This window comes from Hemitrygon akajei, unplaced genomic scaffold (assembly GCF_048418815.1).
Source record: "Hemitrygon akajei unplaced genomic scaffold, sHemAka1.3 Scf000034, whole genome shotgun sequence".
Classification (NCBI taxonomy): Eukaryota; Metazoa; Chordata; class Chondrichthyes; order Myliobatiformes; family Dasyatidae; genus Hemitrygon; species Hemitrygon akajei.
The window spans coordinates 8,696,204-8,717,389 of NW_027331920.1; positions in this window are offsets into that span (position 1 = coordinate 8,696,204).

The window sequence follows — 21,186 nt, forward strand, 5'->3', positions numbered from 1 at the left end:
GCCCTGAGGCAGACCACTGGTCACCGACCTCCATGCAGAATATGACTCGTCTACAACCACACTTTGTCTTCTGTGGGCAAGCCAGTTAGAACCATAGAACACTACGGCACAGTACAGGCCCTTCAACCCTCCATGTTGTGCCGACCCATATAATCCTTTAAAAAAAGTACTAAACCCACACTACCCCATAACCCTCCATTTTTCTTTCATCCATGTGCCTGTCCAAGAGGCTCTTAAATACCCCTGTTTTAGCCTCCACCACTATCCCTGGAAAGTCATTCCAGGCACTCACAACCCTCTGTGTAAAAAACTTACCCCTGATGTCTCCCCTAAACATTCCTCCCTTAATTTTATACCTATGCCCTCTGGTGTTTGCTATTCGTTCCCTGTGAAATAGGTACTGACTATACACCCCATCTATGCCTCTCATAAACTTGTAGACGTCTATCAAGTCCGCTCTCATTCTTCTATGCTCCAAAGAGAAAAGTCCCAGCTCTGCTAACCTTGCTTCATATGACTTGTTCTCCAAACCAGGCAACATCCTGGTAAATCTCCTCTGCGCCCTCTCCATAGCTTCCACATCCTTGCTATAATGAGGTGACCAGAATTGAACACAATACTCTAAGTGCGGTCTCACCAGAGATTTGTGGAGTTGCAACATGAACTCTCTACTCTTGAACTCAATCGCCCTGTTAATGAAGCCTAGCAACCCATAGGCCTTCTTAACTACCCTATCAACCTGTGCAGCGACCTTGAGGGATGTATGGATTTGAACCCCAAGGTCCCTTTATTCATCCACACTCTTAAGTAACTGACCATTAATCCTGTACTCAGTCTTCTGGTTTGTCCTTCCAAAATGCATCACCTCACACTTGTCCAGATTGAACTTCATCAGCCATTTTTCTGCCCAGCTCTGCAGCCTGTCTATATCCTCTTGTAACCTTCGACCACCTACAGCTCCATCTACAACTCCTCCAATCTTTGTGTCATCCGTAAACTCATTCACCCATCCTTCCGCCTGTACACCCAAGTCATTTATAAAAATCACAAATAGCAGGGGTCCCAGGACAGATCCCTATGACAGGTGTGGTTGAACAAATCAATGTCCCCTTGGATCCCTTGCTGAAATCCATATACACTATATCTACTGATCTACCTTTGTCAATGTATTTTCTCACGTCCTGAAAAATTCAATCAGGGTCGTAAGGCACGACCTGCCTTTGACAAAGCCATGCTGACTATTTCTAATCATGTTATGCCTCTCCAAATGTCCATAAATCCTGCCTCTCAGGATCTTCTCCATCAACTTACCAACCACTGAAGTAACACTCACTGGTCTATAATATCCTGGGCTATCTCTCCTCCCTTTCTTGAATAAGGGAATGACATCTGCATCCCTCCAATCCTCTGGAAACGCTCCTGTCCCCATTGATGATGCAAAGATCATCGCCAGAGGTTCAGCAATCTCCTGCCTCACCTCCCACAATGGCCTGGGGTACATCTCGTCTGATCTCCATCAGAAACAGGCCATTCGGTCCATCATTTTCTATCAATTTCCCTGCTTCAGAATTCTCCTCCCACTTACTCCCACACCCAGCCACAGAGCCCCGAACTCGATGGCCCCTCACGTGTTTATCTAGTTTTCCCATTACATTCAATCTCTGCTGTTCCGCTTCAACCACTCCTGTGGCAGCGAGTTCCACTTTACTGAATTTCTTATGGGATTTATTAAAATCCATCTGGAATTTCATCTCCCACAATTCTTCCCATAAAGAGAGGTACATCCCCCTCCCTCCCGCTCACAAATAAATCCATCACTGATCTTAAATTCCTACATCTTATCACTCTGATGTCTTATCCAGATGAAAATGCACAACCTGTCCTGTCTTCCCTGTAAGTTTCATCCTCTCAGTAATGTTCTGACATTCAGAAACTTTCTCTGTAATTTAACCCGTGGTTCTGTATTGTCCGTGTGTCTGAGTGATTGCAGGAGTGGGAATTTTCAACACCTTGTAATGATTTGGATGAAATTTAGGAGGTGGACAGTAAGTCCAAGTCTAATCAGATTTGTGTTTGATTTATTTCAGGAGGAAGCTCGTCGGAACAGGAGGTAGGACATACTCTTTATTGAAAACCTGTATAGTACAAAGTTTCAGTTTATAACCAGCAGTTTAATATTTACAGGATTAATGATGATGTCCAGGAATTGTCAGTGACAGATGAGGCCCAACCGTTTGAAAAATTCGATCACCCCTATTTGTTGAACACAGTGCTGAGGGAAACAGTTGATGCCATTAATCGAGGTAAAACTTACAAAGATTCATTTCTCCTTGTTCAATTAAGTTCCAACTTGAAGCAAGGATTGGCTGTGATAATGGACTGAAGGGGAACTGAATTTTATTCCACATCAACCCCACCGACTGGGAGGCATCACTGTCACATGGTCAGCTGGAGATGTCAGACCCCTGGACACACCAGCACAGGGTTACAATACAACCAATACACGGGACTGGCAGATGAACCACTGTGTCCTGATCCCAGGCACACTGCACTAACACACGAAGACATGAATTTGAATCCTACCACAGGAGCTGGGAATTTAATACTGACTTGATGATATTGTAGGGAATAAAAGCGGGTATCAGTGTGGTGACCGGGATTGTCAGGGAAATACACAAGTCCTTCGTGGGCTGTGAGTGCAGACTCTGACTGACACAGGTCTTCACCCCACCCCCTCCTGAGTCTGCAACTCTCACTGATATTAGATGGAGAGGTGGGGAGCTGTAGTGACAGGGGACTCAATCGTCAGGGGAGCAGACAGGAGAATCTGTGGGTGTGAACGGGACACCCGAATGGTATGTTACCTCCCAGGTACCAGGGTTAGGGATGCCTCGGATCGTGTCCGCAACATTTCAGAGAGGAAGAGAAAAATGACACAGGAAGTAAAAGCAAACTGGTCCTGAAAATAGAATTTAGAGAGCTCAGTATAAAACTGAGAAGCAGTACCTCCAGGGTTGTAATTTCTGGAATGTTGTCTGCCCCACGTGCCGGTGTGGGTAGGAACAGGACGTTTTGGCAGATAAATGTGTGGCTGAGAAGCTGGTGCAGGGGGCAGAGCTTCCGATTCTTGGATCATTGGGATCTCTTCTGGGGGAAGTATGACCTGTTCAAAAGTTCAAAAGTGATGGGTTGCACCTGAACCCGAGGGGGAACAATATTCTCTCAGAGAGGTTCGATAGAACTGTTAGGGAGGGTTTGAACTAATTTGGTGGGGGGGGGGGCGGTTGAAACTGGAGTGAAGGGAGAGGACTGATGGTAAAAATACAAAGATAGCGTGCAGTCAGTCTGTCAGATAGGGCGGACAGATGTGAGTACAGAATTGCAGTCAGCATGGTGAGTATCAGTGCATTAAGGATGCAGAATTAAAAAGGGTAGCAAATACAGAACTCAAAGTGTTAGATCTCAATGCATGGAGTATAAAAAATAAGGTTACAGATTATCGGGTGTGATGTTGTAGCCATCGCTGAATCGTGACTGAAGGACGGTTGTAGTTGGGAGCTGAATGACCAAGGTTACACAATGTATCGGTGGTATAGGAAAGTAGGCAGAGGGGGTGACATGGCTCTGCTGGTAAATCAGTAGAAAGTTGTGACATGAGATACGAACATGTTGAATCCTTGTGGGTTGAGTTATGAAACTACAAATGTAAAAGGACCCTGATGGCAGTTATATACAGTCACCCCAACAGTAGCTGGGATGTGGACCACAGGTTACAACTGGAAATAGAAAAGGCATGTCAAAAGGACAAATGTTATGTTAGTCATGGGAGATTTGAACATGCAGGTCATCTGGGAAAATCAGGTTGGTAATGGATTTCAGGAGAGTGAATTTGTTCAAAGCCTAAGAGATGGCTTTTTAGAGCAGTTTGTCCCCGAGCCTACTAGGAAATCAGCTCTACTGGATTGGGTGTTATGTATTGAACCGGAGGTGATTAGGAAACTTAAGGTAAAATAACCATTAGGAGGCAGTGCTCACAACATGACAGAGTTCAATTTGAAATTTGATAAGGAGAAAGTAAAGTCTATGACGTTGTAGTATTTCACTGGAGTAAAGGAAATTACAGTGGTCTGAGAGAGGAGTAAGCCAAAGTAAATTGGAAGGAGAAGCTGGTAGTGATGAGAGCAGAGCAGAAATAGTGTCAGTTTCTAGGAAACTGAGGAAGGTGAAGGATAGGTGATTCCAAAAATAAATAAATACTCAAATGGCAAAACAGTACAACCGTGGCTGACAAGGGAAGACAAGCTGATGTAAAAGCAAAAGAGAGGGTATTCAACAAAGCAAAAATTAGTAGGAAGACAGAGGATTGGGAAGCTTTTAAATATATACAGAGAGGAACTAAACAAATTATTGGAAGGGAAAAAATGAAACATGAAATTGAATTGAATTGAATTGACTTTATTACTTTCATCCTTCATATACACGGAGTAAAAATCTTTAGGTTACGTCTCTAATTGTGCAAAGTGCAAATTATAGTAATTTATGATAAATAATATGTATAACATACTAGACAATATAACATAGAAATACAGTTATGTCAGCATGAGTTAATCAGTCTGATGGCCTGGTTGAAAGTTGATGGCCTGTTGCTCCTGGATTTTATGCTGCGGTACCGTATCCCGGATGGCAGTAACTGGTACAGTTTGTGGTTGGGGTGACGCAGATCTCCTTCAGGCCCTTTTTACACATCTGCCTTTGTAAAACAAGCTAGCAAACCGAATCAAATTGTGTTTCTTATTGTAAAAAATAGAGAAGAGAGTGGATATAGGATCGCTTGGAAATGAGGCTGGATATATACTAACGGGGGACAAAGAGATGGCAGATAAACTAAATGAGTACTTTGCATCAGTCTTCACTGGTTATGTACTCCCATTTCTCGGAAAAAGACTCACTTTATCTAAGTCCTTTATGAATGTGTTCAGGGGTCATCGCTCAACATCCTACACTCCATTTAAATAGCCCAAGCTTATCCACTCTCTGCTTTTAACCCAAGTCCCCAGTCCTGGTAACATCCTCCTGAAGCCTCCTGTCCAGTGTAATGACATCTTCCCCATATCTGTGGAACCAGAAATGCAGACAATACTCCAAGTGTGGTCTATCATCAACATCAAAGACCTTACTTCAGTTCATGTGGACAGTGTGGAATAGGCTGATGAATACAGGACTGAAGGTGTTGTATTTGAATGCACCAGTATACGGAATAAAGGAGATGATGTTGTAGCACAGGTAGAGATTGGCAGGTACAACGTTGTTGGCATCACTGAGTTGTGGTGGAAAGGAGATCCTGGCTTGAAGCTCAACATTCAAGGATACACCTTGTATTCAAAGGACAGGCAGGTAGGCAGAGAGGCCGGGGAGGCTCGGTTGGTAAAGAATGAAATGAAATCTTTAGAGAGAGGTGAGATAGTATTGGAAGATGTCGAATCATTATGGGTAAAGTTCAAAAACTGCAAGGGTAAAAAGACCCTGATGAGAGTGATGTACAGGCCTCCAAACAGTAGCCATGAATAGAAATGGGATACAAATTACACCAGGAGATAGAGAAAAGGACAAGGAGGTAGACTGGGAAAATCATGAAGATGCTGCATTCCCAGAGAAAGAATTTGTACAATGCCTCCATGATGGCTTTTTGGAACTGCTTGTGGTTGAGCCCAATGGGAGAAAGGCAATTCCAGAGTGGGATTTGTATAATGAACCAGATATGATTTGGGAGATTATGGTAAAAGAACCTTTAGGAACCAGTGATCATAAAATGATAGAATTCACCCCAGAGTTTGAGAGGGAGATAATGTCGGATGTATCAGTATCAGAGTGGAGTAAAGTTAGTTATGGAGGCACGAGGGAGGAGCTGATCAAAGTAGATTGGAAGGGGACACGAGCAGGGATGATTGCAGAACAACAAAGACTGGAGCTCCAGGGGCAATTTGGATAAATAAAACCCAAAGATGAAGAAGTATTATACAGGGAGGATGAGCTAACCGTGTTTGACACGAGAAGTCAAAAGCAGCATAAAAGCAGAAGAGAGGGCATACAATAGAACAAAACTCAACAGGATGTTGGAGTATCGAGAAGATTTTGATAATCAACAGAAAGGAATTACAAAGCCATAAGGAGTGAAAATGAGATATGAGGGAAAGCTCGCCTACAATACTCAAGAGGACAGAAAATGTAAAGAGTAAAAGAGAGTGAGAGTGGATATTGGACCCCTAGAAAATGACACTGGAGAGGAGAAATGTCAGATAAAGACATGGCAGAGGTACTTATTTAGTATTATGTGTCACTGTGGAAGATACCAACTGTATGTCAGAAATGTGAGAGTGTCAGGGACAGAAATGAGTATTGCTGCTGTTACTGAGGAGCAAGTACATGGGACGATTGAAGATCTGAAGGTCCTGGACCAGATGGACTACACCCCAGTGTTCAGAAAGAGTTAGCTGAAGAGAATATGGGGACATTAGTGATGATCTTTCAAGAATCACTAGATATTTGGTCATTCAAGATGACTGGAAATTGCAAAGGTCACTTCACTCTTTAAGAAGGGAGAGCAGCTGGGGAAAGAAAATTATAGGCGGGTTATCTGGATGTGGTGTGCTTGGGAAGATGTTGGAGTCCAGTATTAAGGACGAGCTTTCGGGTACATGGAGGCAAATGATAAAATAGAGCAAAGACAGCATGCCTTCCCTTAAGGGGAAATCTTGTCTGACAAATCCGTTGGAATTCTTCGAGGAACACAAAGCCAAGATAGACAAAGAATGATTTGGATGACAGAATTGTTGCCTTTGTGGCCAAGCTTGCAGATGATATGAAGAAAGGTGAAGGGGCAAGTAGTGCTGTAGAAGCTCGGAATCTGGGGAAGGACAGAGACAGATCAGGAAATGGGCAAATATGTGATAGATGGATTATCGAGTAGGGAAATCGGGCATGCACTTTGGTAGAAGGAATAAAGGCATAGACAATTTTGTAAACAGGGCGAAATTCAAAAATCAGAGGTGCAAATGGACATGGGTGTCATTGTGCAGGATTCCCTGAAGGTTAACTTGCAGTTTGTGTCAGTGGTAAGATTGGCAAACTCAATGTTTGCTTTCATTTCGAGAGGATTAGAGTACAAGAGCAGGGATGTAATTCTGAGGTTTTATAAGGCATTGGTCAGACAACACTTGGAGTAATGTGAGCAGTTTCTGGTCGCATATATCGGAAAAGATGTGCTAGCATTGGAGAGAGTCCAGGAGGTTCACAAGAATGATTCCGGAAATGAAAAAGTTAACATATGATGAGTTAATATGATGTTTCTGATGGTAATATGATGGTTCTGGGCCTGTACTCATGGGAGTTTAGAAGAATGGTTGATTTATTACCCCTCTCAACCCTATTCTCCTGCCTCCTCCCCATAAATTTTGAGACTCTGACTGATCAAGAGGTTCACTTACCAACTTCTGCTTTAAAAATCAAACAGGAGAAAATCTGCAGATGCTGGTAATCCAAGCTACACAGGTCCTGATGAAGGGTCTCATCAGACCTTTCTGACTCCTGTCTGGAGAGAGAGATGATTTTGGGAGGATGTGGGTGGGTCCAGAACGGAAAGCACAGTCTCCGACTATAGGGATGTCCATTTATGACAGAAATGAGGAGGAATTCCTTTATCCACAGGATAGTGAATCTGCCACAGGCAGCTGTGGATGCCAAATAACTGAGTATATTTAAAGCAGAGTAACACACACAAATTGTTGGGGGAACAGCAGGCCGGGAAGTTTCTATGGAAAAGAGTAAACAGTCGACGGTTCAGACTGAAACACTTCATCAGGACCTGTGTTGCTTATGGGTCCCAGCAAATTCATCCCCTGTCCTAATGAGGGGCTGCGGGGGATGGGGTTCTGGGAAAGGGGACAAAGTCATCCTCATCTGCCATCTTTGCCCCTCTAGCTTCTCATTACGTCTACACACACAGTTCACCCACAGGCTTTCCACCCCTCCCCCTCCTGGTTCAATCTGCCATTCATCTCTCCCCTACTGGTTCCCATTATCACCTCCTTTACTGTCTCAAACCATCACACTCCCCCACTTCACACTCACAAATGAATGTGAACATTGAATGAAGGGCCTGTTCCTGTGCTGTACTGTTCTATGTTCTCTGTTCCCTGTTTAGAAGGAGAGGAGATCTCAGGGAAACATGAAATTCTTTCAGGGGTCAAAAGGCTGGAGCCAGGGAGGATGTTTCCCCTGTCTGAGGAGTTCAGGGTCAGGGGTCACGGTGTTTGGAATTCTCAGCACCCGTGGGGGTTTGGGGGTTCTTAGCGATTCAGTTCACAGAGCCATCGCCATACAGCATAGAAATGTGCCGTTCGACCCATCACCTCTGTGCTGACCTATTTCCCATCCACATTCATCCCATTGGCCAGCATTAGGTCAGTCTCCCTCTGTGCCTTGCCTATTGAAGTGTCTGTCCAAGTGACTCTTAAACACAGAGGACGGGAGGCCTGTGACCTGCAGAGGTCGGTGCTGGGGCCGGGTTGTTTGTCATTCATATTAATGATTTGGATGAGAATGTAAGTGACAAAGTTAGTAGGTTTGTGAGAGACACTAAAATTCATGGTATAGTGGAGAGGGAAGAGGATTATCTCTGTTTACACGGGGCCGTTGATCAACTGTAGAGATGGGTACAGGGAGAATGTTTTAAAACACATCTTGCCAGGAATAAGAAAGGTTGGAAGGAATAATGGGCTTTTGTCGAGTCAAAGGTTCGTGTCGGCCACCCGACCGCGCCTGAGGCCCAGCGGCCATTCCCTCGGTCCCGGGGCCGCGCTGCCCGGGTCTCCCCCCGATCCCCGGGGCCGCGCTGCCCGAGTCTCCCCACGATCCCCGGGGCCGCGCTGCCCGAGTCTCCCCCCGATCCCCGGGGCCGCGATGCCCGAGTCTCCCCCCGATCCCCGGGGCCCCCGCTGCCCGAGTCTCCCCCCGATCCCCGGGGCCGCGCTGTCCGAGTCTCCCCCCCCCCCGATCCCCGGGGCCGCGCTGTCCGAGTCTCCCCCCGATCCCCGGGGCCGCGCTGCCCGAGTCTCCCCCCGATCCCCGGGGGCCGCGCTGTCCGAGCCTCCCCCCGATCCCCGGGGTCGCGCTGCCCGAGTCTCCCACCGATCCCCGGGGCCGCGCTGCCCGAGTCTCCCCCCGATCCCCGGGGCCGCGCTGCCCGAGTCTCCTCCCCGATCCCCGGGGCCCCGCTGCCCGAGTCTCCTCCCCGATCCCCGGGGCCCCGCTGCCCGAGTCTCCCCCCCGATCCCCGGGGCCCCGCTGTCCGAGTCTCCCCACGATCCCCGGGGCCGCGCTGCCCGAGTCTCCCTCCCGATCCCCGGGGCCGCGCTGTCCGAGTCTCCCCCCGATCCCCGGGGCCCCGCTGCCCGAGTCTCCCCCCGATCCCCGGGGCCGCGCTGTCCGAGTCTCCCCCCCCCCCCCCCCCGATCCCCGGGGCCGCGCTGTCCGAGTCTCCCCCCGATCCCCGGGGCCGCGCTGTCCGAGTCTCCCCCCCCCCCCCCCCGATCCCCAGGACCGCGCTGCCCGAGTCTCCCCCCGATCCCCGGGGCCCCGCTGCCCGAGTCTCCCCCCGATCCCCGGGGCCGCACTGCCCGAGTCTCCGCCCCCCCGATCACCGGGGCCGCGCTGTCCGAGTCTCCCCCCCGATCCCCGGGGCCGCGCTGCCCGAGTCTCCCCCCGATCCCCGGTGCCGCGCTGTCCGAGTCTCCCCCCGATCCCCGGGGCCGCGCTGCCCGAGTCTCCGCCCCCCCGATCCCCGGGGCCGCGCTGTCCCAGTCTCCCCCCCGATCCCCGGGGACGCGCTGCCCGAGTCTCCCCCCCCGATCCCCGGGCCGCGCTGCCCGAGTCTCGCCCCGATCCCAGGGGCCGCGCTGCCCGAGTCTCCCCCCGATCCCCGGGGACGCGCTGCCCGAGTCTCCCCCCCGATCCCCGGGGCCGCGCTGCCCGAGTCTCCCCACGAACCCCGGGGCCGCGCTGTCCGAGTCTCCCCCCGATCCCCGGGGACGCGCTGCCCGAGTCTCCCCCCCGATCCCCGGGGCCGCGCTGCCCGAGTCTGCCCCCGATCCCAGGGGCCGCGCTGCCCGAGTCTCCCCCCGATCCCCGGGGCCGCGCTGACCGAGTCTCCCCCCGATCCCCGGGGCCGCGCTGCCCGAGTCTCCGCCCCCCCGATCCCCGGGGCCGCGCTGTCCGAGTCTCCCCCCCGATCCCCGGGGGCCGCGCTGCCCGAGTCTCCCCCCGATCCCCGGGGCCGCGCCGCCCGAGTCTACCCCCGATCCCCGGGGCCGCGCCGCCCGAGTCTCCCCCCGATCCCCGGGGCCGCGCTGCCCGAGTCTCCCCCCGATCTCCCGGGCCGCGCTGCCCGAGTCTCCCCCCGATCCCCGGGGCCGCGCTGCCCGAGTCTCCCCCCGATCCCCCGGGCCGCGCTGCCCGAGTCTCCCCACCCCCCGATCCCCGGGGCCCCGCTGCCCGAGTCTCCCCCCGATCCCCGGGGCCGCGCTGCCCGAGTCTACCCACCCCCCCCCCCCGATCCCCGGGGCCGCGCTGTCCGAGTCTCCCCCCGATCCCCGGGGCCGCGCTGCCCGAGACTCCCCACCCCCCCCGATCCCCGGGGCCGCGCTGTCCGAGTCTCCCCCCCGATCCCCGGGGCCGCGCTGCCCGAGTCTCTCCCCGATCCCCGGGGCCGCGCTGCCCGAGTCTCCCCCCGAACCCCGGGGGCCGCGCTGTCCGAGTCTCCCCCCGATCCCCTGGGACGCGCTGCCCGAGTCTCCCCCCCCCCGATCCCCGGGGCCGCGCTGCCCGAGTCTCCCGCCGATCCCCGGGGCCGCGCTGCCCGAGTCTCCGCCCCCCCCGATCCCCGGGGCCGCGCTGCCCGAGTCTCCCCCCGATCCCCGGGGCCGCGCTGCCCGAGTCTCCCCCCGATCCCCGGGGCTGCGCTGCCCGAGTCTCCCCCCGATCCCCGGGGTCTCTCTAATTCTCTGCTTCTCCCCCCCAGTCTTTGTCACCCTGGATGTGGAAACGGCACTTCCGTATCTCGAGGTGTCTGAGGATCGGAAGAGTGTGAGATGGACCGAGACCTGGAGGAATCTCCCTGACACCGGGAAGAGATTCACAGACTGGGCTTGTGTGCTGGGATCGGAGGGATTCACATCGGGGAGACATTACTGGGAGGTGGAGGTGACGGGGAATCGGCTCTGGTTTCTGGGAGTCGCCGCAGAGTCTGTGAAGAGGAAGGGACGGTTCAGTGTGAGTCCGGAGACCGGATTCTGGGTCATCGGGCGGAATGGTGACGTGTTACATCGGGATTATGACGTGTCCGGTCTCCCCTCCCCCGTGTCCCGTCTCCCTGCCGGTCCCATCCCCGGGAGGGTGGGAGTTTATCTCAGTTACGAGTCCGGGACAGTTTCATTTTACAACGCGGAGACCAAGTCCCATCTCCACACCTTCACTGGGAATAAATTCACGGGGAAACTTTATCCTCTCTTCGCGACCTGGGATGAAAACCAGTGGCTGAGAATCTGCTCCGGTTCCGCTCCGGGTCTGTAAACGGGTCGGATCCCGGACCGGCGTCAGGAGTAAAGTCCCTGTAAATGTAAATGTGCGGAGAGTGCAGCTAAATACGTGGCTAAGGAGATGGTGCAGGAGGGAGGGCTTCATGTTTCTGGACAATTGGGCTTTGTTCCCGGGAAGGTGGGACCTGTTCCGACGGGATGGTTTGCCTCTGAACTGGAGGAGGACTAACATCCTTGCGGGTAGATTTGCCAGTGCTGCTCGGTGGGGGGGGGGGTAAAAAAGATTTGCAGAGGGAGGGGAACCAGAGTGTTAGAGCAGATAGTGAGGTGGAGGAGGATAAAGGTCATGCGAGGACTGCATGTATAGACAGAAATCAAAGGTTTGTACATTAGGTTGTAAATTAATTTTCAGAGCTTTAGAAATTGTGGAAAATAAAGATTTCTAAAAAGATTTTGATGAAGAACATGAACAGAACATATGTGAAAAAGTGGCCACTTCAGTTTTACACCTATCGCAATAATTGTCTATGTTAGGAAATATTTTGGATAGTCTCTCCTTTGTTAAATAGTAACAGTGAACAATTTTAAATTGAATTAAACACTGATAGTTAATTAGCAAATATTCTCTCTCTCAAACACACTTACTGCAATATCTTCAGGTTAGACATTTTTTTACAAAACATAATTATCTAAGTTCCCATATATGCAAGAATCTGATTTGTTGGATACTATTTTAAATATGAATCCTTCAGTAAGAGAATTTGTAATTCTCATTGGTAGAATTTATAATTTATTTTTAATACATTAATACAAAAAGATAACCTCCCACCTAAGGTTTATACATGATAGAAATATTCGTTGTTTCAGACGTGATAGAGGGGGAGGGATGAAAGGGGGAGGAGTGGCATTACTAGTCAGGGAAAATATCACAGCTGTGCGTAGACAGGACAGCCCGGAGGGCTTGTCTACAGAGGCCATATGGGTGGAGCTGAGGAACAGGAAAGGTGTGACCATCCTTTTCTTCTATACTTTCTCCTTGGCTTTGTAAAATTTTTAAAGATGCATTAAGTATAGGTAAACTACCACAATCTTTTTATAAAGCTTCTATTTCCTTAATTCTTAAAAAAGATAAAGACCCCACTGAATGTGCATCCTATCGGCCAATATCCTTGCTGAATACGGATTTTAAGATTTTTAGTAAAATTTTGGCTATTAGATTAGAAAATATATTGCCTCGGATTATTTCTGAGGATCAGACTGGATTTATTAAAAATCGCTATTCATCTTTTAACATTAGAAAATTAATTAATATTGTTTATACCTCTTCATCTAAAATCCCAGAATGTGTCATTTCCTTAGATGCCGAAAAAGCATTTGATAGAGTCGAATGGTCATATTTATTTAATACTTTGCAACATTTTAATTTTAGTTCAAAATTTATATCATGGATTAAATTAATATATCAGAAACCTTTAGCTTCGGTCTTCACTAATAATCAAAGATCCCTTTTTTTCAGTTATCTTGGGGCACAAGGCAAGGTTGTCCTTTAAGCCCTTTATTATTTGACATTGCTTTGGAACCCTTGGCTATAGCTATTCGTGAATCACCCAATATTTCAGGTATTACCCGTGGGGAGACGATGTATAAGGTATCATTATATGCGGATGATTTGTTATTATATATATCTGACCCTGAAAGATCTATTCCTGCTATTTCTTCTTTGCTTGCTCAATTTAGTAATTTTTCTGGATATAAATTGAATTTTAATAAGAGTGAACTTTTTCCATTAAATATGCATACTTCAATTTATAATCAGGTACCATATAGAATTGTTACAGACTATTTTACTTATTTAGGTATTAAAATTACTAAAAAACATAAAGATTTATTTAAAACTAATTTTTTGCCTTTAATAGATCAAATTAAGCAACTTGCTAATAGGTGGTCCCCACTATCTTTGTCTTTGGTAGGTAGAATTAATGCCATTAAGATGATGATACTACCTAAATTTCTATATCTATTTCAAGCATTACCAATTTTTATTCCTAAATCTTTTTTTGATATAGTTGATTCTAAAATATCTTCGTATTTGTGGCAGAACAAAAATCCTAGGCTAGGTAAAAAATATTTACAGAAGCCTAAGAAGGAGGGCGGTTTGGCTCTACCAAACTTAAGATTTTACTATTGGGCAGTTAATATACGGTATTTGATATTTTGGACACAAGAATCGACTACAGTTGCTGGCCCACAATGGGTAAATTTGGAATGTAAATCTGTGCAAGATTTCTCATTGATCTCAATCTTAGGATCTTCACTTCCTTTTTCGTTATTCAAAATGAATAAACAGATAACTAATCCTATAGTCAAGTATACATTACGAATCTGGTTTCAATTTCGTAAATTTTTTGGTTTGAATAAGTTTATGCTGTCAAGTCCTATAATATCTAACTACTTTTTCCGACCATCTATAGATCAAGCTTTTCTTTTATGGAAAACAAAAGGTATAACATGTTTTCGTGATCTGTTTTTGGATGATAACATTATGTCCTTTGAACAGTTATCTAATAAATATAATTTATCTAAAACCCATTTTTTTAGATATCTACAAGTTAGAAATTTTTTATATAATGAACTAAAGTCTTTTTCGAACGAATGTCCATTGGACATTACAGAAAGAATTTTAGCTCTTAATCCTTGTCAAAAGGGCTTAGTAGCTATCATTTATAATATGATTATGAATGTACAACCAGATATGTCAGAAAAAATTAAGAAGGAATGGCAGGAAGAATTGCATTGCCCTATATCTATTGAGCAATGGGAAAAAATTTTATTATTGGTAAACTCATCCTCTATCTGTGCTAAACATGCCCTAATACAATTTAAGGTTGTACATAGAGTTCACATGTCTAAAGATAAACTTGCTCGATTTTATTCTTATGTTAATCCAACCCGTGATAGATGTCATTCTGATGTTGCTTCGTTGACCCATATGTTTTGATCTTGTCCTTGTTTACAAAACTATTGGAAAGATATTTTTAATATTATTTCAAGAGTCTTAAATATTAATCTCCAACCACATCCTTTTACCGCAATTTTTGGTCTACCAATGATAGATAATAAGCGTTTATCCGCTTCATCCCAACGAATGATTGCATTTGTTACACTAATGGCTAGAAGATCTATTTTACCGAATTGGAAAGAAATTAACCCTCCAACTGTATTTCAGTGGTTTTCTCAAACTATTTCCTGTTTGAGCTTAGAAAAAATTAGAAGTGTGGTTTTTGACTCTTCAGTTAAATTTGAGGAAACTTGGAGACCATTTATTCAACATTTTCATATGAATTAAATTGTCTGATCCTGAACCTTATTGTTACTATCCTGGATTGTGTGGATGGAGGTTGGGAGTCATTGGCACTGCTGTATGTATTCAACATTATGCGATTGCCCATGTTGGTTAGTTTTTTTAAAGTTTTTTTTTAGTTGTTTTTTTTATACTATGAGTTTGAGAGACTCTGTGTATTGATTAATACATATTTGATTGTTAATTAATCTATTATGTACTCTCAAATGTTTTGTACTAATATTTTTCTTATGTTTTTCTTAAAAATTAATAAAAAGATTTGAAAAGAAAAGAAAAAAAGGAAAGTTGTGACCACACTAATAGAGGTGTATTATAGACCGCCCAATAGTCAGTGAGAATTGGAGAAGCAAATCTGTATAAAGTTAGTAGACCGATGTAAGAAACAGGAAGTTGTAATAGACGGGGATTTTAACTTTCCACATATTGACTGGGACTCCCAAACTGTAATAGGGCTAGAGTTTGTGAAATGTTTTCAGGAAAGTTTTCTAAATCAATATATAGAGGTACTTACGAGAGAGGATGCAATACTTGATCTCCTATTAGGAAACCAGACAGGTCAGGTGACAGAAGTAAGTGTGGGCGAACATTTTGGGTCCAGTGACCGTAATGTCATTAGTTTCAAGTTAATTATGGATAAGGATGGGTCTGGTCCTCGAGTTGAGGTTCTAAATTGGAGAAGGGCTAATTTTGTGGAAATGAATAAGGATCTAGGAAGAGTGGATTGGGGTAAGTTTTTTTTTTCCTGACAAGGATGTGTTCAGTAAGTGGAAGGCCTCCAAATGTGAAATTTTGAGGGTGCAGAGTTTGCATTTTCCTGCCAGGATTAAAGGCAAAGTTAACAGGCATAGGGAACCTTGGTTTTCCAGGGATATTGGCGATCTGGTTAAGAAAAAGAGAGAGGTGTATAGCAGGTATAGGCAATAAAGAGCAAATGAGTTACTTAAAGAGTATAGAAAACGTAAGAAAATACTAAAGAAGGAAATTAGGAAGGAAAAAAAGACATGAGGTGGCTTTTGCAGATAATGTGAAGGAAAACCTGAAGGGTTTCTACAAGTATATTAAGAGTAAAAGGATAGTAAGGACTGTAGTAAGGCCTTTGACAAGGTCCCACATGGGAGGTTAGTTCAGACATGAGGTATCCATGGAGAGGTTGGAGAGATTGAAAGAGTGCAGAGATTTACTAGGATGTTGCCAGGTCTTCAGGAGTTGAGTTACAGGGAAAGATTGAACAGGTTAGGACTTTATTCCTTGAAGCATAGAAGAATGAGGGGAAATTTGATAGAGGTTTACAAAATTATGTGGGGTATAGACAGTAAATGCGAGTAGGTTCTTTCCATTTAGATTAGGAACGATAAATACGAGAGGACATGGTTTAAGGGTGAAAGGGGAAAGCTTTAGGGGGAACATTAGGAGGATCTTCTTCACTCAGAGAGTGGTGGGAGTGTGGAACGAGCTGCCATCTGACATGGTAAATGCAGGCTCACTCTTAAGTTTTAAGAATAAATTGGATGGATACATGGAAGGGAGAGGTCTGGAGGGTTACGGACTGGGTGCAGGTCAGTGGGACGAGCGGAATAAAGTTTCCACACAGACTAGAAGCGCCAAATGGCCTGTTTTCTGTGCTGTAGTGTTCTATGGTCCTATGGAGTGAAATAAACACGACATGAGAATTGTCGATCGATTAATTTTAACTCGTTCACCGCATCCGTCAACCAAACAGAAACACCGCGGATTCAGCAGCAGCCGTGGGCGGCGGGTCCTGAGCTCCCCTGGGTCCTAGAGTCCACCCGTAATGAGACAGGTTAAATGGGACAAGTGGGGGCGGTACTGACTGGAAAAGACAGTGAAGATTGTTCATTAAGTTCATCTGCCATTTCTTAGTCCCCCATTACTACTTCACCAGCATCATTTTCCAGTGGTCCAGTATCAACTCTCATCTCCCTTTCACTCTTCATGTAACTGAAAACTAAACTTTTAGCATCCTGATTTATATTATTGGCCAGTTTGCCCTCATATTTCATCTTGACCATTCTTATGGCTTTTTTCGTTGCCTTTTGTTGGATTATAAGAGCATCCCAATAATCCAACATTCCACTCACCTTTGCTACACTATATGTCATTTCCTTAGGTTTAACACAATTATTACATGCCTTTTCCAGCTCAAACTGTGAATTGATTTAAAGTCAGTCCCATAATTTAATAAAGTTTTTATCTGAAAACTATCTACCCTCGCAAAGATTGTACTGAAGGTTGCATTTGATTTTTCTTCAGCCTTATACGCTTCACATTGAAATAGTATGTGTTTCGACAGTTTCATAATGACAAAATGTACACGACACCGAATGAAGTTTTCCAATTAGTTACAAGTCATAATTAAGCATAGTGTGGACATTTCTATGTCATGTCAATATCATTCCTTCCCTTGTTCTAAGCCCTTCTTCTATAAACCCAACAGGTTTATGTATTCTGTAAAGGTGTCTGTCTTTATGTCCATTATCCTACGTCTTGCCATAAGCCCCTAATTCTTAACACTACCAACCCTTTAGCTTCTAATTTGCTAAGTGGAAGGTCTATAATCCACAGCTTAACATTTAACAACTTTTAGTGCTAAACAGTCAACATCATCATTTCCCTCAACAGTGTGATGTGCAGGTCCCATAATGTGCAGACATATAAATCAAACTTTATATATGAAATACCATTTGAGGAGTTTTCAACAGTCAATCTGACCTACTGCCAGAATGACCTGTTTAAGACTCATCAAAACCGAAATGTATTATGAGCAAATTATAAGGACCAATTTCCTCCACCCACTGTAAGCCTAAACTGTTGGCAAAGAATTCTTCTTTCTATGCTGATAAATGACATAAGTCATTTCTTTATCATTACCTGCAATTCAGGCACATAAAAACAGCCACACCAACATCCCCAGTTACTTATCTTTTGATTCATCTGTAAAAATGGTTACTGTATGATAATAAATTTCATTATTTGTTTGTAAACCACGTACGGTAATGTGTTTTAACGACTGAAAGCTTAAAATCCTGATCAATCTGCCCACTGTTTGACCTATTAATTGTAAATTGCAATTAATACCTCTAATCTATAAAGCTACATCATCTGTATATTGTGATTTACCCAGGGTATCCCACTTTCCCATCTCAGAGAAAAATATTAAACCAACAGACTCTCAGGCAGAACCGAATCCGATCGTGTAACCTAAAATCAACTGAAGTCATTGGAAAAGACAAGGTGGGGTTACGGAGAAAGCTACAGTGGGACATATTGTACCAGCCACCCAAAACTTAAAACACTCTTCTTGTGATGTCCCCAACCGTCCTCCAGCACAGCATTAACAAGATGATTATTTCTTTGCCCCTGCAAATTAATCTAGTATGTTGACATCAACTTGAACCTCTGTTACTTTGAGGGCATTTGTCCCATTGCAATCAGTAAAGCCAAAACAGGAGACAACATTACTGCACTAGAAAACAATCTTAATGTCTGTAATTGTATCACATGCAAACATTTTTAATTTGAAGATGAAGCTGATCCATAAGCCACACAGACATAATCAAGAACTGATCAAATTAAACAAATATATTTGGTCAACAAAGATTTTCAAGTTGCACCCAAGAATACCCACATAGATATCTGAGGAGATTTAAAGCTCCTTTACATTTATCAATTATTTTACTGATAGGTGCTTCCATGTCAGCTTATTATCCATCCACCTACTGAGAAATCTTACCACTGACACTTCCTCAAGATATTAATCATATAATTTAAAATCAAGTGCAAGCCTATTAATGTTGTTTGTAAACCACGTAATGTGTTTTAACGATTAAAAGCTTAAAATCCTCATCAATCTGCCCACTGTTTGACCTATTAATTGTAAATTGCAATTAATACCTCTAATCTATAAAGCTACATCATCTGTATATTGTGATTTACCCAGGGTATCCCACTTTCCCATCTCAGAGAAAATATTAAATCATAATATTAAATAATGAAGGGCTACAAATACTGCCTTGTGGGATCCCATTTTCTATTTCATAGAAACACAAACATAACATGCCGACCGATACTTGGACAGTCCATCCAAAAAAAAATCAAAAAAATTATACAATGTCCCCCTTACTCCTAATTTAATCAAAAGTCCTTTCTTCCATATCATTTCCCTTTTCAGTATCAAGAAATACTGCTATTACAACATCTTTATTTAATTGTGCTTTCCGAATATCATCTTCCAAACCTAAAACTGAATCTAATAACATTTCACCCTTCCAAAATCCACTCTAATAAAACACTTTATCACCACTCTTTCCAAAATATTACTCAAGCGCTTGATTACCATACATTCCATAAGTTTACATAAATGAGACATTCACGATATAGGCCCTTAACTAGAAGGATCAAATGGGGATCTGCCAGGTTTCAGAATAGACACTACTATTTCCATTTTCCATGAGGAAAGTAGATGCACAATTCAAACATTTAACATTTTCACAGAAGAGAATTATATACAATTACAATTTCAAATATCACTCTTTCCTGGGGACACCAGACCTGCATTATTAATAGACTTCTTAAATTCATACAAAGAAATCTCTCCATCAGTGATGCTATCATTGCTACAGCTGACTTCCAGTACATCAGGGTATACACTGAATAACATATCCTTACATTGTTTAACTTCTTCACTTTAATTATCCTGATTGTGAATCTCAGCAAATGACCCAGCCAGTAACACAACCTTCCCTGTTTCAGTAACAATCATTTTGCCCTCATTAATCAACACTGGAATATTATGATCCCCACAAATCCCCCCATTTTCTAAATCATATCCCAAACAATTCCAAGTTTGATATCCCTTCCAATATTATCTCCATATAAACTCCAGTAAATAACCTCCTTCCTCACCACGGCCTTTGCCCTTTTATTGTTAATAATGTAACTCGGAGACTGATGCACCATCACATAAAAACTCACATTTCTCCCAATTTGCTTCCTGTCCCGTTATAAATCCAAATCCAATCTCATAAAGACAGGAAGGCTGACTGACGTTCACATAAACTAATCATCCTCCGAGTTCCCATTTGAACGACAGGCACTACAGCCAATGACAGCAGGGGTCAGTGTTAAATCTGAGCTACGAATGGCTGGAGGAAATCAGCCCATGATCAGCCCCTCCTCTTCCGCTCCATCGCAATGGCGGTGATCAGCGAAGTCGCTTCTGTCGGTGTCGCTGGTCTCGGCGCCCACAAGGACGGTTGTGATTCCCCTTCGCGCCTCGGTGGGTCTGTTTCGGCGACGTCTGTGGTGGCTGACGAAACATGCTTTGACAGGGAGCGAGCGAGGATAATGACTACAACTCCCAGAAGGCCCCACTGATGACGTTGTGGTGTTGTTCAGGGGTAAGTTATCAAAGAAAATGGAGGAAAATGTAATGCATTACCTTTCCTGTACTGTATCGTGCCTTCAATAAAAAATTAAATTAAAAGAGAGATTCCAGCGAGAAATAGATAGAACATAGAACAATACAGCACAGTACAGGCCCTTCGGCCCACAATATTGTGCCGACCCTTAAACGCTGCGTCCCTAAATTTAAATTCCGCCATATACCTGTCTAACAGTCTCTTAAACTTCACTAGTGTATCTGCCTCCACCACTGACTCGGGCAGTGCATTCCACACACCAACCACTCTCTTGAGTATAAAATCTTCCTCTAATATCCTCCTTGAACTTCCATCCCCTTACCTTAAGGCCATGTCCTCTTGTATTGAGCAGTGGTGCCCTGGGGAAGAGGCGCTGGCTGTCCACTCTATCTATTCCCTTTAATATCAACTATACCTCTATAATTTCTCCTCTCATCCTCCTCTCCAGAGAGTAAAGCCCTAGCTCCCTTAATCTCTGATCATAATCCATACTCTAAACCAGGCAGCATTCTGGTAAATCTCCTCTGTACCCTTTCCAATGCTTCCACATCCTTCCTATAGTGAGGTTGCCAGACTGGACAGAGTACTCCTTGTGTGGCCCAACCAGAGTTTTATAGAGCTGCAACATTACATCGCGACTCTTAAACTCTATCCCTCGACTTATAAAAGCTAACAACCCATAAGCTTTCTTAACTACTCTGTCTACCTGTGAGGTAACTTTCAGGGATCTGTGGACATGCTCCTCCTCTGCTCCTCCACACTTCCAAGTATCCTGCCATTTACTTTGTACTCTGCC